The 11,598-nt window shown below is 61.1% G+C and overlaps 1 long non-coding RNA gene across 1 annotated transcript; it reads left to right on the forward strand.

Annotated features, from left to right (window-relative positions):
* Positions 1-5,120: 5,120 nt before the first annotated feature.
* LOC123581683 lies at positions 5,121-10,312 on the forward strand. The gene is made up of 2 exons (XR_006703931.1): positions 5,121-6,058; positions 8,814-10,312. It is a non-coding gene; the product is annotated as an uncharacterized LOC123581683 (long non-coding RNA).
* The last annotated feature ends 1,286 nt before the right edge of the window (positions 10,313-11,598 follow it).

Consider the following 11,598-nt stretch of genomic DNA (forward strand, 5'->3'; position numbering starts at 1 on the left):
ATTCTCCAGTTTGTCTTAGAATCGAGGCACAGCCGGGCGAGCTGCCCCGATTTTCGCCGCGGGGGACAGCGAGGGCGCGGGGACCTGTTTGCCTTCACGGAGGCTCGGCAGGGGTCACCTGCTCCTGGGGGAGACGATGCCCTCTTGCCCGCGAACGGCATCTGTATGTTTTCGGGGGCCTGTTGCACGACTATACAATTCTCTCTTCAAGGGAATCTTAGCTTTTGCCTTCGAAACATTTTTCTTGGAGCGGGAGCCTTCCTGACCCTCCCCGCCCTGCACCCCAGCTGTCAGTGCTGCCCTGTGCCCCCGGCTGTGCCCCCGGCACCCGGGCACGTCTGAGCGCTCCTCCAGCACAGTGGCCGGATCCGGGGTGGGGGGTGGCGTGGGCTCTGCCAGAGTGCCCTCCTGGCTCTCGCTCGGCCGCAGCATCTGCCGTGTAGACGCACGGACGCCGAGTGTGTCTGACTGGGAGGAGGCCAGCTGGGGAGCCGGGCAGGTTTTTCTGAATCAAGTCTCAGCTCCTTCTTGTGTCAATTCTGACCCATCTCAGGTTACTCGGCTTAGTCTCGGCTTCCTTCTGGGCAGCGGAGCTCACGGGCCGCCTGGCGTGTTGTCATGGAGATTTAGCCGCATTCGGTCTGTAAGTCACTGAGCTCAGAACCGACCACGGGGTCCCTCCTTCCCGTTTGTTCCTCCTACTCCCTCTGACCAAGACGTGTCTGAGGACAACCTCTGTCCTCAAGCCAGAGCGCAGATTGGGACTCGGTGTGTGTGAACCGACACCCCGCCCCCCCCCCCCGCCACGTGTGACCCAAGCTCCCCCGCCCCCCAGCCATGGAGAGTCCCCAGGGAACCCTCGTCACGAGGCTGCTGCCTGCAGGGTACGGGCCCCAGAGCGGGCATCGGGTGTGCGGACAGGGGAGCCCGACTGGCCGTAGAACAACGGGCCGCTGAGACACGGAATGTTCTGAAGGTCCGAGGGCTGTCTGTGGAAAAGAAGCATTTCCTTCGCTACTGTTGAAAATCTTTATGAAACACACACAATTACAGCAATAAAAACAGCTCAGTGGGTACAGTGGGTACTTGTCACATGCCGGCCACACGCTCTGTGCCACGTGCTTTGGATGCAGCGTTTTACGTAGTCTTTGTTTGTTCTCGTCCTTTTCCGCGTACGGGGGCTGGGGTCGGGGATGCTCAGCGGGCCGCCGATGTCACGGACAGCGGGCCCTGCGAAGCCCACGCCCCACGCGGTCCTCGCTGACGGGCCTTTCCGGAACCGCGTGGAAACGCCTTGCGTCCCTTCGGGCTGTATTCTGTTCTACACGTGTTCTGTTTCGCGTGTTGTAGGAAAGCGGGCGCTGGGGTTTGAGTCCTCTGCGTTTGGACCATTCCGCCAGCGCCGTTTGCTTGTGTGAAGTCCACCGTCCCTACCGCTGGCGGTTCTCGGCTCTTATCACGCTCTGTCCTCAGATCCACCGGAGTCTGGCTTCTCCTTCTCTGCTCCTGACCCAGCTCTGCTCCTCACCGGGTTCTTCCCGCCTCACCGAGGCCACAGGGGCTGGGGGGGGGGGCGCGCGTTCTGTGTGAAAACTTGTGAGTTGTCCCACTTACGGAGGCTCAGCCCCGCCTCTGCATCCCCTTCCCACCACACCCAGAGCAGGACGTGAGGGCGCTCTCGCTGGCGGGGACATCATCTCTCTGCCATCCCGCTGGGCACTGAGCACACACAGCTGGGTCACCTGGGGCGGGGGGGCCCAGGAATGGGGCCCAGGCCAGCCCGTGCATGCTACAGGTCAGGCCCCGGGCCCTCGCCCTCCGACACCTGTTCCCAAGGAGCAGAGGACCTCTGTCCTGCTTATGGAGCCACCCACCCCGCCCCGGGAGCGGCGTCCTCTCTGTCCTCTCCAGCCTGGGCTGGTCTCGGTGCCCCCTGAGCCGCGGGAACTAAAAACGTCTCGCCACCCTTGGGTCAAACTCCGCCAGCAGCCGGGACTCCCTCACCAAATACCAAACACTGTCAAGTGTCCTTCCTCTCCCTGGCCTCGCCCCTGCACAACCCTTGGGGTGTGACCCCAACCCAGCTAGGGGGTCCTTCTGGCCTCTGCCCCCATCCCGGGCCGCGGTCTGCTCCCCGCGGTACACACACTAGATGGCATTGACACTGCTTTCCCGATTCACACACTCCCGTGCGGCTCCTTTTTCTTTAAAGCCTCAAGTCCTCGACCTGAGTTCCAGACCTCCTCACATGGGTGGGAGGTTCGCAGCGGAGGCCCTGCGGCTGCTGCCTCCCCGTGCGGGCACTTTCCTCCCTGATCGAGCCTGGACGCTGCCCATCGGGCTCTGCAAGGCGGCACCACGCACTGGGGCTCTGCGCTCACGGGTCTGCGTTCTCGGTCTGCACCGTCTTCTCCCCGTCCTCGGACCGGTGTCTGCAGGTGCACGCGGGGCCCTGGCTTGTACCGTCTCCTCCCCGCTCTGTACATCTTCTCCCTCGTGCGTACCGGCTTCTTCCCCGTCTGTACTGTCTTCTCCCGGGCTGCAGCCCTGCAGCCGATTCCCATCAGGCAGGAGCCCAGCGGGAGGTGAACAAACGTCGGGTCTGGGGCGCCATCTTGGGTGGAGTTCTTCTGGTGCCACATGTCAGGGAGAAGATCTTGGCGAGGTCTGGGCGGAGCTGGAACCCACCGGATGTGCCTGTTTTCATTTTCTTTGCAGTTGCTCAGTTTTCCCCCGAAGCTCATGGGCACCGAGGGCTGGTGAGGGGACACCCGGGGGCTCCGGGTCAGTGCCGCTGTTTGCTCAGGCCCCTGGAGCCCCACTGTCTCCTCACGACCCCTGAGGGCTCCCTGGGGCTTCGTGTGTGCTGGGAACCGCCCCAGAGCTTCTTCCGGGAAGAGCTCGCGAAGGCAGAAATTGGATTGGGGGTGCTCTCCTGTCTGGAACAGGATTGTGGGCGGCTCTGTGTGTAAAACACACACAAAAAAACGTCCGCGTGGGTTCAGGAGGACGGTCCTGCTGATAGTCTGGGCCGGTCTGACGTAGCTGGGAGCCTTCTGCAGGTTTCTGAGAAACGCTAACAAAACTGAATGAGTTCTTGGTTTCCAAGTACGTCTGAGGCCCCCGAACCGAATTATCGAATCTGGTCTTCTGATGATTCCACACCTTCAGGAACGCAGTTACGTGGGAACCCGAGGTCTCGCTGACTGGCAAAGTGCCACCAAAACGTTTCCGCTTCTGTGCTGCGGTTGGCTCCTTAGACGCCACGGTGATGAAGGCAGCTCTTCATCAGACTCACGGTGGAAATCGTCATTCCCTACGATCACCTCCACTCCGCGCACTCTCCCGCCTTCCCCGGCCTCGTGCGGGCGCTCTGCTGGAAGGCGTGAAGGCCGGAAGGGCAGAGGCGAACGGCCGTCTATGGCAGCGTGACCTGTGAGGTGGGGGGTGGGAGCGCGTCCGACCGGGACGGGCCCTCGTGTGCGTGAACGGGGACGGGGCCGGGCTCCAGGGAGCCCACAGCAGTGACACTTAGAGCTACCCAGGAGCCATGCTGAGTTTGCTTCTGGTTCGCTTGGATGGAGTCGGAGAGAACGATGATGCTGACAGTCGCCGGGGGCTTACTCTTCTAAGCACTCGGGTGTGTCAGCCCATTCGGTGGCCCCTTCGTGGATGAGAGGACGGACGCGGATGGTGGCTCGTTCCAGGTTACATGGACAAGGAGGACCCGGCATCCGATGGCCAGCATCCTGTCTCCAGGGCCTGCTGCTTCTCAGTGAGGCCTGGCTGTCCGGGTGGGGTACCGAAGCCCCCTGCAGAGGCCCTCCACCCACTCGTCGTCCCTTCATTCCCTCGGGACACGGGCTGCTCACTTCCCACCATCCAGGCTTTGTGCGAACGCTCGCTCTGGGACGGAAGGGGACGGGGAGGCGCGGCGGGCGTGGAGGGCCGTGGGAGGCCTCGCCAACTTCTGGGAGGGGCTTCTGGATGCGAGAGTGAAGGTGGCCGGGGGCTGAGGGCATCGCAGCGGCCAGGCCGGCAGAGCAGAGGGGGCACAGGGGCAGGGTGGCCAACTGGCTTTGAGAATCGGCGTGAGACTTGCCCGGCCACCTTCATGTCCCGGGGGAAGGTCAGGCCGTTGCCCCGCCTGAAACTCCTCGTCGCGTCTGCTGTTTGCTGTGTGGCTCCCCTTCTCTGCGCCTTGCCTCAACAGCCAGCCCTGGTCCAGAGGTCTGTCCTGGGGCCACCGGAGGCTGCTGTCACTGCCCGTGAGCCGATGGTCCCTGACGGCGAAGGCCCGCTGTCCTGCAGACACGGCCGCGTGGAAACCCACCTCTGTGTCCGTGAGAACCTCGGTGAGCCTCCCCTGAGCATCCTCCTGCCGGGCCAGCTCGAGCCACCCTGTGAGGGACCGTCCCCAGGGGCCCCATGCTTGGCCCCTTCCCGCCTGTCACACAGATCTCCCCTGGGAGCACCTCATCAACCGTCACCTGCACGCAGACCTCTTCGTCCAGGATGGCTTCTCCACAGCCGGCCTGGGAGCATCTGGGCACTCAGGAGCTGTCGGGAAGTAGTGGGCGGTTGGATGAAGGGATCAACAAGTGAACCAGCTGTTTCTGGGCGTGGAAAGAGCCAGCCGTGGGGTGGAGGACAGTCCCACCACGTGGCTACGGTGTGGCCTTCTGAGCGTGGCTGGAGAGGTGAGCACACAGGACGTGCCCTGCGTGGAGGTTCTCCTGACCGCCGTCCTGCCCACGCCTCTCAAGTACCAGGACGAGGAGGGGCTTCTGGACGCGGTCAGGATTGGGAAGCACCGTGTCCTACGTTCCTCTTCAGATAGCCCCAAATGTCGAGACTTTGCACATAAAACTCGGATCAGGATTGCATTAAATATGCACGCTTTCAAAATTCAATTTCTCTGAAACCTATTTGGTCACAGAACCCTTTCTTCACTTAACACTCATTGATGGTCATCGTAAGTGACATTCCGTGTGACACGCCCAGCAAGAGCTTGTTTACAGACAGACTCACGGGGGAGGGACGTCGGGTTTGAGGGCCGGTGTGGGGTCGACTCACGAGGGGCCACGCCAGGGCCACTGCGGGGACGTTCAGAGCATTCGCTGTAGGTAAAGTCATTTTTAGCAAGAGAATGATGACAAATTTATTTTCCATTAAACAACTGAACTGTGTAATTGTTACAGATTATAATTTTTTTTCAACAGGACGGGGCATGGCTGGAAATGAAGCAGATTCTCTGAACAACCGAACCTAATGAATCCCGCGAAGGCTGAGCTGTAAGTAGGAACGTCTGGAACCGTGGCAGATTGCGTGTCAGCGAACGGACGGTGTCGGGGTATTAATTATGCGATCGTGGGCGGAATGTGGGGCAGAGAAGTGACCGGGCCTCTGCGGCAACACGACGTCCCTCGGGAGCTCTTTGCACGGCCCCCTGCGGGCTGCGGCCGAGACGGGTGAGTGAACGTCCCGGGGCCCAGAGTGCTGCCGCTGGACCAGGCCTGGCCCCCAAGCCAGCGCCCTCCTGCGGGGGCGCCTTCTCCCGGGGCTAAGTGGGGAGAAAGTGCAGGCAGGCGTGGGCCACTGCGCCCGAGGGCCGCTGCGACCGACCGCTGCGTCCCTGGCTCAGCGAGCCCCCACGTGCGAGCGCCCGGCCCCAGGCCCCCAGCAGCCCTGCGGGAAGACGCGGTGGTGAGTGACACAGGCCCCCGCCCTGGAGAGTCCGCGGTCCGGCGGGGAGGCAGGTGTGCGAGGAACAGTCACCGCGGGACGGCTCTGCGAGTGCCTGGCCGCGGCGTGGGGAGGCACCCAGTCCTTGGCTCCAAGTGGAGGAAGGTTGCGCCAACCCCTTTTTGGCCGATGCCCCTGTTTGGTTCTTTTTCGCTCCTGACCGAGTCCCGCGACTTTTTGCCCCACGCTCACCATTCTCCCTCCGGGGTGCAGGACACTAAAGACACAGGAACGAGTGTGAAATGTGACGTCGCGTCTCTCCCAAGAGACCCTGCGGTCCTCAAAGGAGGGTCACACGCCTCCCAGTAAAAAGGTGAGTTAGGGAAATTCTGAGTTGGAGACGGGCACCTGGCCTCCTGGGGGGGGGGGGGATTCAGGGAGAGCTTCCTGGAGGTGGTGGCCAGGCAGGGGGGGAGGTCTAGGAACAGCTGGCCGGATGAGGGGCAGAGGCTGGGAGACAGGACAGTCCCACACTGTGGATGCACATGCCAGCAGCAGTGACCGTGGGACACAGAGAAGGACCATCAGGGTGGCCGTGTGGCGAGAAGGTGCTCCAGGGGGGAGGGCAGGGTCAGCCCGTGGAGGGCTTGGTGGACCGTGATGAGAAGTGTCCATTTTGCTCTGTAGGCAAAGGGTGTTTGTTACAGAAGAAATCTGGCTTTGCCATTTGAGGATGAGCTAAGCAGGCAAGTTCAGACGTGGGCATTCCTCGGGTGGACAGAGTGGTCCGGGGGCGAGGACGCAGCGGTGGGGCCGAGAGGCCGGCAGGACAGTGAGCTGGTGTCTCTGTGGCACCATCAGACCGACCGCGGGACCTGGCCCCTGAGATGCATTCCCCCCCCCGCCCCCGCCCCGTTCCTCGTCTGTCTGCGTGACCACAAGTCCGTGCACACATTCATGTGGCCCATGGGGCTTTGTCGGCCCTCTTCGAAGTCACCCCGTAGGGACAGGCGGGATCCGACCGTGGGTCTGCACAGCTGCCACGCCCACAGTCTTCACCCTGCGTCCCGCCGTCCCCTCCCATGTCATAACATAGCCTGGTGTCTGCCTGTCACACAGCTCCCCCAGGACCCTTCAACACTCATTAAATGCGGGGTGACAAGGCGTGTGAGCCCACGAATGAGTGAGTCGATGAATTCGGGAAACGGCTCTGCGTCTTGGCAAAATTTCTAAGCCACCAGGGTGCCAAGACTGACATAACAGTAAAGGGCGCTGGCTGCGCGCAGAGCTGGCACTCGGGTCCCGGCAGCCCCACGGGGGTCCCGGGCGACGCCTGCTGAAGAGGGAGGCCGAGCGGCTCACCTGGTCAGGACGCGCCCGGCGGGACTTGGACCCAGGGCCCTGCCCCCGGGTCTGGTGGGCTCTTCCCAGAGCCGGGCTCGGCCCACGGCAGAGGCAAAGGCGAGACCGCCGGGGCGAGCACACCCCCGGCCGTGGGTGGCCCGGGGAGGGGCCTGCACAGGCAGGTTCCAGTTTCCAGGATGTTTTTCTGGGTTTGCCTGCGTCTGGTTACGTCCTCTGTGAGCATTCGGGCCGCTGGCCCCCGTGCAAAGTCAGACGGCCGCCCAGAAGCCCCTCCTCCAGGTTAGCTGGGGTCGTTTGCTCGCCCCACCGCCAAGAGCCCTCACACCCGTGCTTTGATCTTACAGTTGCAATTTTCGAGGCCCGCCCATCCCCCAGCTTCCCTACGCCTCTTTTCCTGCGAGGTTTCCTGGCACAAACCCTGCATCCCCCAGCACAGAGCCCGGGCGTTTCCAGGGACATTCTCAGGAAAAGCTGCCGTATGATGAAGTAACGCTCGTGTCTCCTGGGCATCCTTGGGCCCAGAGTTTACTTTGACATCACGCGGGCCTGTTTCAGGAAGAAGAAACAGCTTCTGTAAGATAGGAAGACAATAGGCACCGAGGAAGAAGGGGGTTTCGCAAAAGCCTGTGGTGTTAAGCACAGGGCCCTGACCTTGCCCTGCAAACCTGGGAGGGAGGTGGCTTGTTTTTCTGTCGCATGTGCGCTCTATCCCGCTGCCCTCGCAGGACCCTCGCCGCGTCCAGACCGAGAAGCCCGAGTGTGGGTCTCAGGAGCCCCGAACGCTGCGGCGGGACCCGGGCAGGTCCTGGTGGGAAGGGGGTCTGAGGTGCTTTGTGAGGACAAAAGAGAGGGTCTGTCGGGTTCAAGGGAGGACTTTGAAGGTTCAGGCTTAATCTTGAACGTGAACCAGCTCAGAGGTAGGAGCAGGAAGAGAGGAATCTGGGGAGGAAACTTCAAGGGAGAAGGTGCATGGAAGGGCCCCGAGCTTTCGGAGCAAGCCGGGCCCGGGGCCAGGGGAGGGCGGGGCTGGGATTACATCCCCACACAGGTGGGGTCAGACCAGCACGGGCCCCTCGTCCACACTGACGGTGATGCTTGCACATGGACATAAACCCGATGAAAGAGTGATTTTCTTCCTGGCCGCACCCTCCCCGCCCCTCACCCCTGCAGCGGTAACCAGCAACCCCGACGGCTTAGCCTGCGGGGGCCCTGCTTCTCTGTTTCTCACACGCAGGCAGGCTCACCCTGCGGCCGCACGATCATGCGGCCCGGCTTGTGTGCATCCGACTTCAACTCCCAGACCCTTTCTCGTCCACACGCCGTTTGGGGGCCTGCGCTCTGGGCGCCCCTGCTCGGTCCCCAGATGGGCTTCAGGCTGCACTTCCACTCGTCGCCACCGGAGGCACTGCATCGGCCACGGGTGCCACGAGGGGGTGTGACCTGTGGCCTGCCTGAGTCAGCCAGCGCCTGGGGCACCGATGCCTTGCGCTTGGGCTGCAACTGCCTCCGTGGCCACGCCGCACGGGAGCTGTGCTGGCTGCCTCTAGGCGTCAAGATTCTGCCTGGACGCCAGCTACGGCTGTCACTTCCTGGCCGAGCGTCACTGAGCAGCTTTCCTCCTCCACCCCGTCCCCCGCTCCTCGGCCGCTCCCAATGAGAACACACAGAAAGTGCTTAGCGGTGAACCCGCTCCGGGCACAAAGGGGCGAATGTTTGCTGTTGACTGTCGTTGACGTAACGGGAATGCGGTCCCTGTCCCCCAGGAGCCGCGGCCAGGAGGAAGCCTGCGGTTAAAAAGAAAAATGCCATGCGGTCTGATGAGTCAGCCGAAGAGGAGCAGAGGCCCGGAGGCCGGGTGGGCCGGGAGGGGCGGGCTAGGCACAGGGCACTTGCACAGGCCTGCCCTCCGCCCCCATCACAGCCAGGGAGGGGGCAGCGGTCGGGGCCGGGTGACCGGAGTGTCCTCTCCAGCTCTCACTGCACACCTGCTGTGGGGCGTGCACCCCGAGGCCATAAAAGGCCTAGATGCCATTGCAACGTTGGGGGCTTTCGTCCCGTTGGGGGCTGTGAGGGCTGCAGGGACCCTCTCCGACCGACACATCTTCTCTTGCTTGTGTTGCTAAGATATCGAAGAACAAGGAAGGAGAAAGGGGAAAACAAGACACAAGGTGGGCAAGGGTCGTGGGTCTGGGCACGCGCTGGGCACGACGGGAGCCGGGGACATCGGGAGTCAGAGTGCGCTCCGGAGAGCGGGGGCTTTGCTCTTGCCTCCTGCTCCTCACTTGTCTGTGGCTCCCGCCGGACACCAGGCCCCGTCTCGCTCCTTCCCTGCTTGCTGCCAGCCGCGGGCCGAGTCCTGCCGGAACACAGTGGAAGTCAAGGACCGGCGTCCTGGGGACCCGCTCACGCCGGTGACCTTGCTGGTTCGTTACCATTCTTTCCGACGGCAGAGGTACCCGCACGTGACCGTGACCTCTGAAGCAGGGCTACAGAATAGGCAGACCAGATGTCTTTAGACCCATTTTACAGATTGGGAAAGTGAGATTGAAAGACACATAGTCTCGCGTGTTCTTCCCACTGAGAAAACGACACAGCCAGCACTCGGCTGATGCTTGACTTGAATTCCGTGGTTTCCCATGATTCCCCACTTAAAATAATTCTGCAAAGCATCATGTGCTACTTGGCATTTCGTCGTATTAAACGCAGATCTGGCTGCTATCGTGGGGTAGACGCATGTCAACTAGAGATCTATCAGAAGCTCCCATTATCTAGAAATAAAGAGACATTTCCATCAAGCTGTATTTGAGGCTGCCCTCTACTTGTAGGAGAAAGACACACATCATGTGATCACGGACGTATCTTGAGTCCCACATCAGTCCGGTCCAGTGTCAGCCTCTGGGGTTAGGCGAACCCCGTTCTGCACTTCAGTGGCGGCCCCGGAGCAGGGACGGTCAAAACACAGGAGCAAATCCACGCAGGACGTGCTGTCAGTAGATGCGCAGCTCCGTTGGCCCACAGCTATCGGTGTGCCGGGGAGAGACCGTTTTTAAGCAAAAATGTGCAAAGTGATGATTCCACCGTGCCTTTAGTTCCTGTAAAATGGGCCCGTCTGGGCTCATTCAGACTTCAAGATGAGCAAAGGTTGTCTGGAAAGTGTTTCCTTTCCCACAATGTCAGAAAATAAGACAGAGCTTGGGATAACGTGGGCCCACATGTAAACCCTTGAGCTTTGGTTATTTAAAAATGACGACCCTTAAATACACATTCGTTTATGTCTGGTTTTTGGGGAGATTGTGCTGGACACTCAGACGCCGGGGGGGGGCGGGGAACTGGTCTAACATGGGCCTGTCGTCAGGGCAGTTAAACCCTGGGGGACAAAGGATGGTTTTACATAATAACAGCAACGACAGGATGTGATAGCAGGTGGCGATGTTATGATGCAGGACTCTGCAGGTGCTCCGAGGAAGCCCTCCGGGGCGGGACAGGCTCAGGGAAGGTGTGCTCAAGCAGCACGTTGGAAGATGCAGGGGCCAGTGCTAAGCAGTGGAGGCAGAGTGAGCAAGTGCGGAGTCTGCTGGTGCAGGCATGCGTGTGTGCGCGTGTGTGTGCATGTGTGTGCACGAGTGTGTTCACTTGTGTGCACACGTGCAAATGTATGCAGATATGTGCACAACTATGTACACGTGTACAGTGATGCACATGTGTGCACACACGTGTGTACAAACCGTGTATGTGTGGGCACACGTGTGTGCAAATGTGCATGCATGTGTGCAGGTGTGTGCACGTGTACATCCATACACATGCACCACACGTGTTAATGTGTGTAAAACATGCAAGTGTGTGCACGTACACATGCATTGTGCGTGCAAATGTGTGCATGTGCAAACGTGTGTGGCTGCACACCTGCACATGTGTGCAAACGCGTGCGTGTGTGCATCTGTGTGCAAATGTATGCATGTGCGACTATGCACGTGCACGTGTGTGCCCACGTGTGCATGTGCACCTGCGTCGTGTACGCGCGTGTGTGCAGATGTGCATGTGCAAGGGTGCACACGCGTGTGAGAGGCGGTGGGGAAGGGTCTTTTGCCGCTCTCAGGGCTTGGCTGGAGTCAAACTCCTAGAGACACAGTAGAGTCCCCACAATCTGTGCCCCGCGGGGGCAGAGAGCGCGGGTGGGGGTGTGTTTATTTGCGCCTGTAGAGGGAGAGCGGGCGGAGCTGGGGAGCTGGGAGGAGAAACTGGGTCACGGAGGTTGGGCCAGGGCACCCCGTATTAAAGCGCGAGCACGGGCTTTATTCCGCTCTCGGCGGGGAGCTGCTGGGAGGTTCTGAGCAATGAAGCAAACAGAACATAATTATGTTCTAAAGCCTGCCAGCCTCCTATAGCGATGCTTCCGTGGTTTCTCTCGAGGTCAGAGTCTGTGTCTCCTGTCCCTTCTGACCGAGGACAGGCCTTGTCCCCACCCGGGGCCTGCTGCCACCGGCACTGCTGCAGCCAACGCTCCTCTCCCTGTGGGTCCCCCATCTCCAGTTCTGCCCAGTTGGAGCC

Source organism: Leopardus geoffroyi, chromosome A3 (genome assembly GCF_018350155.1).
Source record: "Leopardus geoffroyi isolate Oge1 chromosome A3, O.geoffroyi_Oge1_pat1.0, whole genome shotgun sequence".
NCBI classification, from domain to species: Eukaryota; Metazoa; Chordata; class Mammalia; order Carnivora; family Felidae; genus Leopardus; species Leopardus geoffroyi.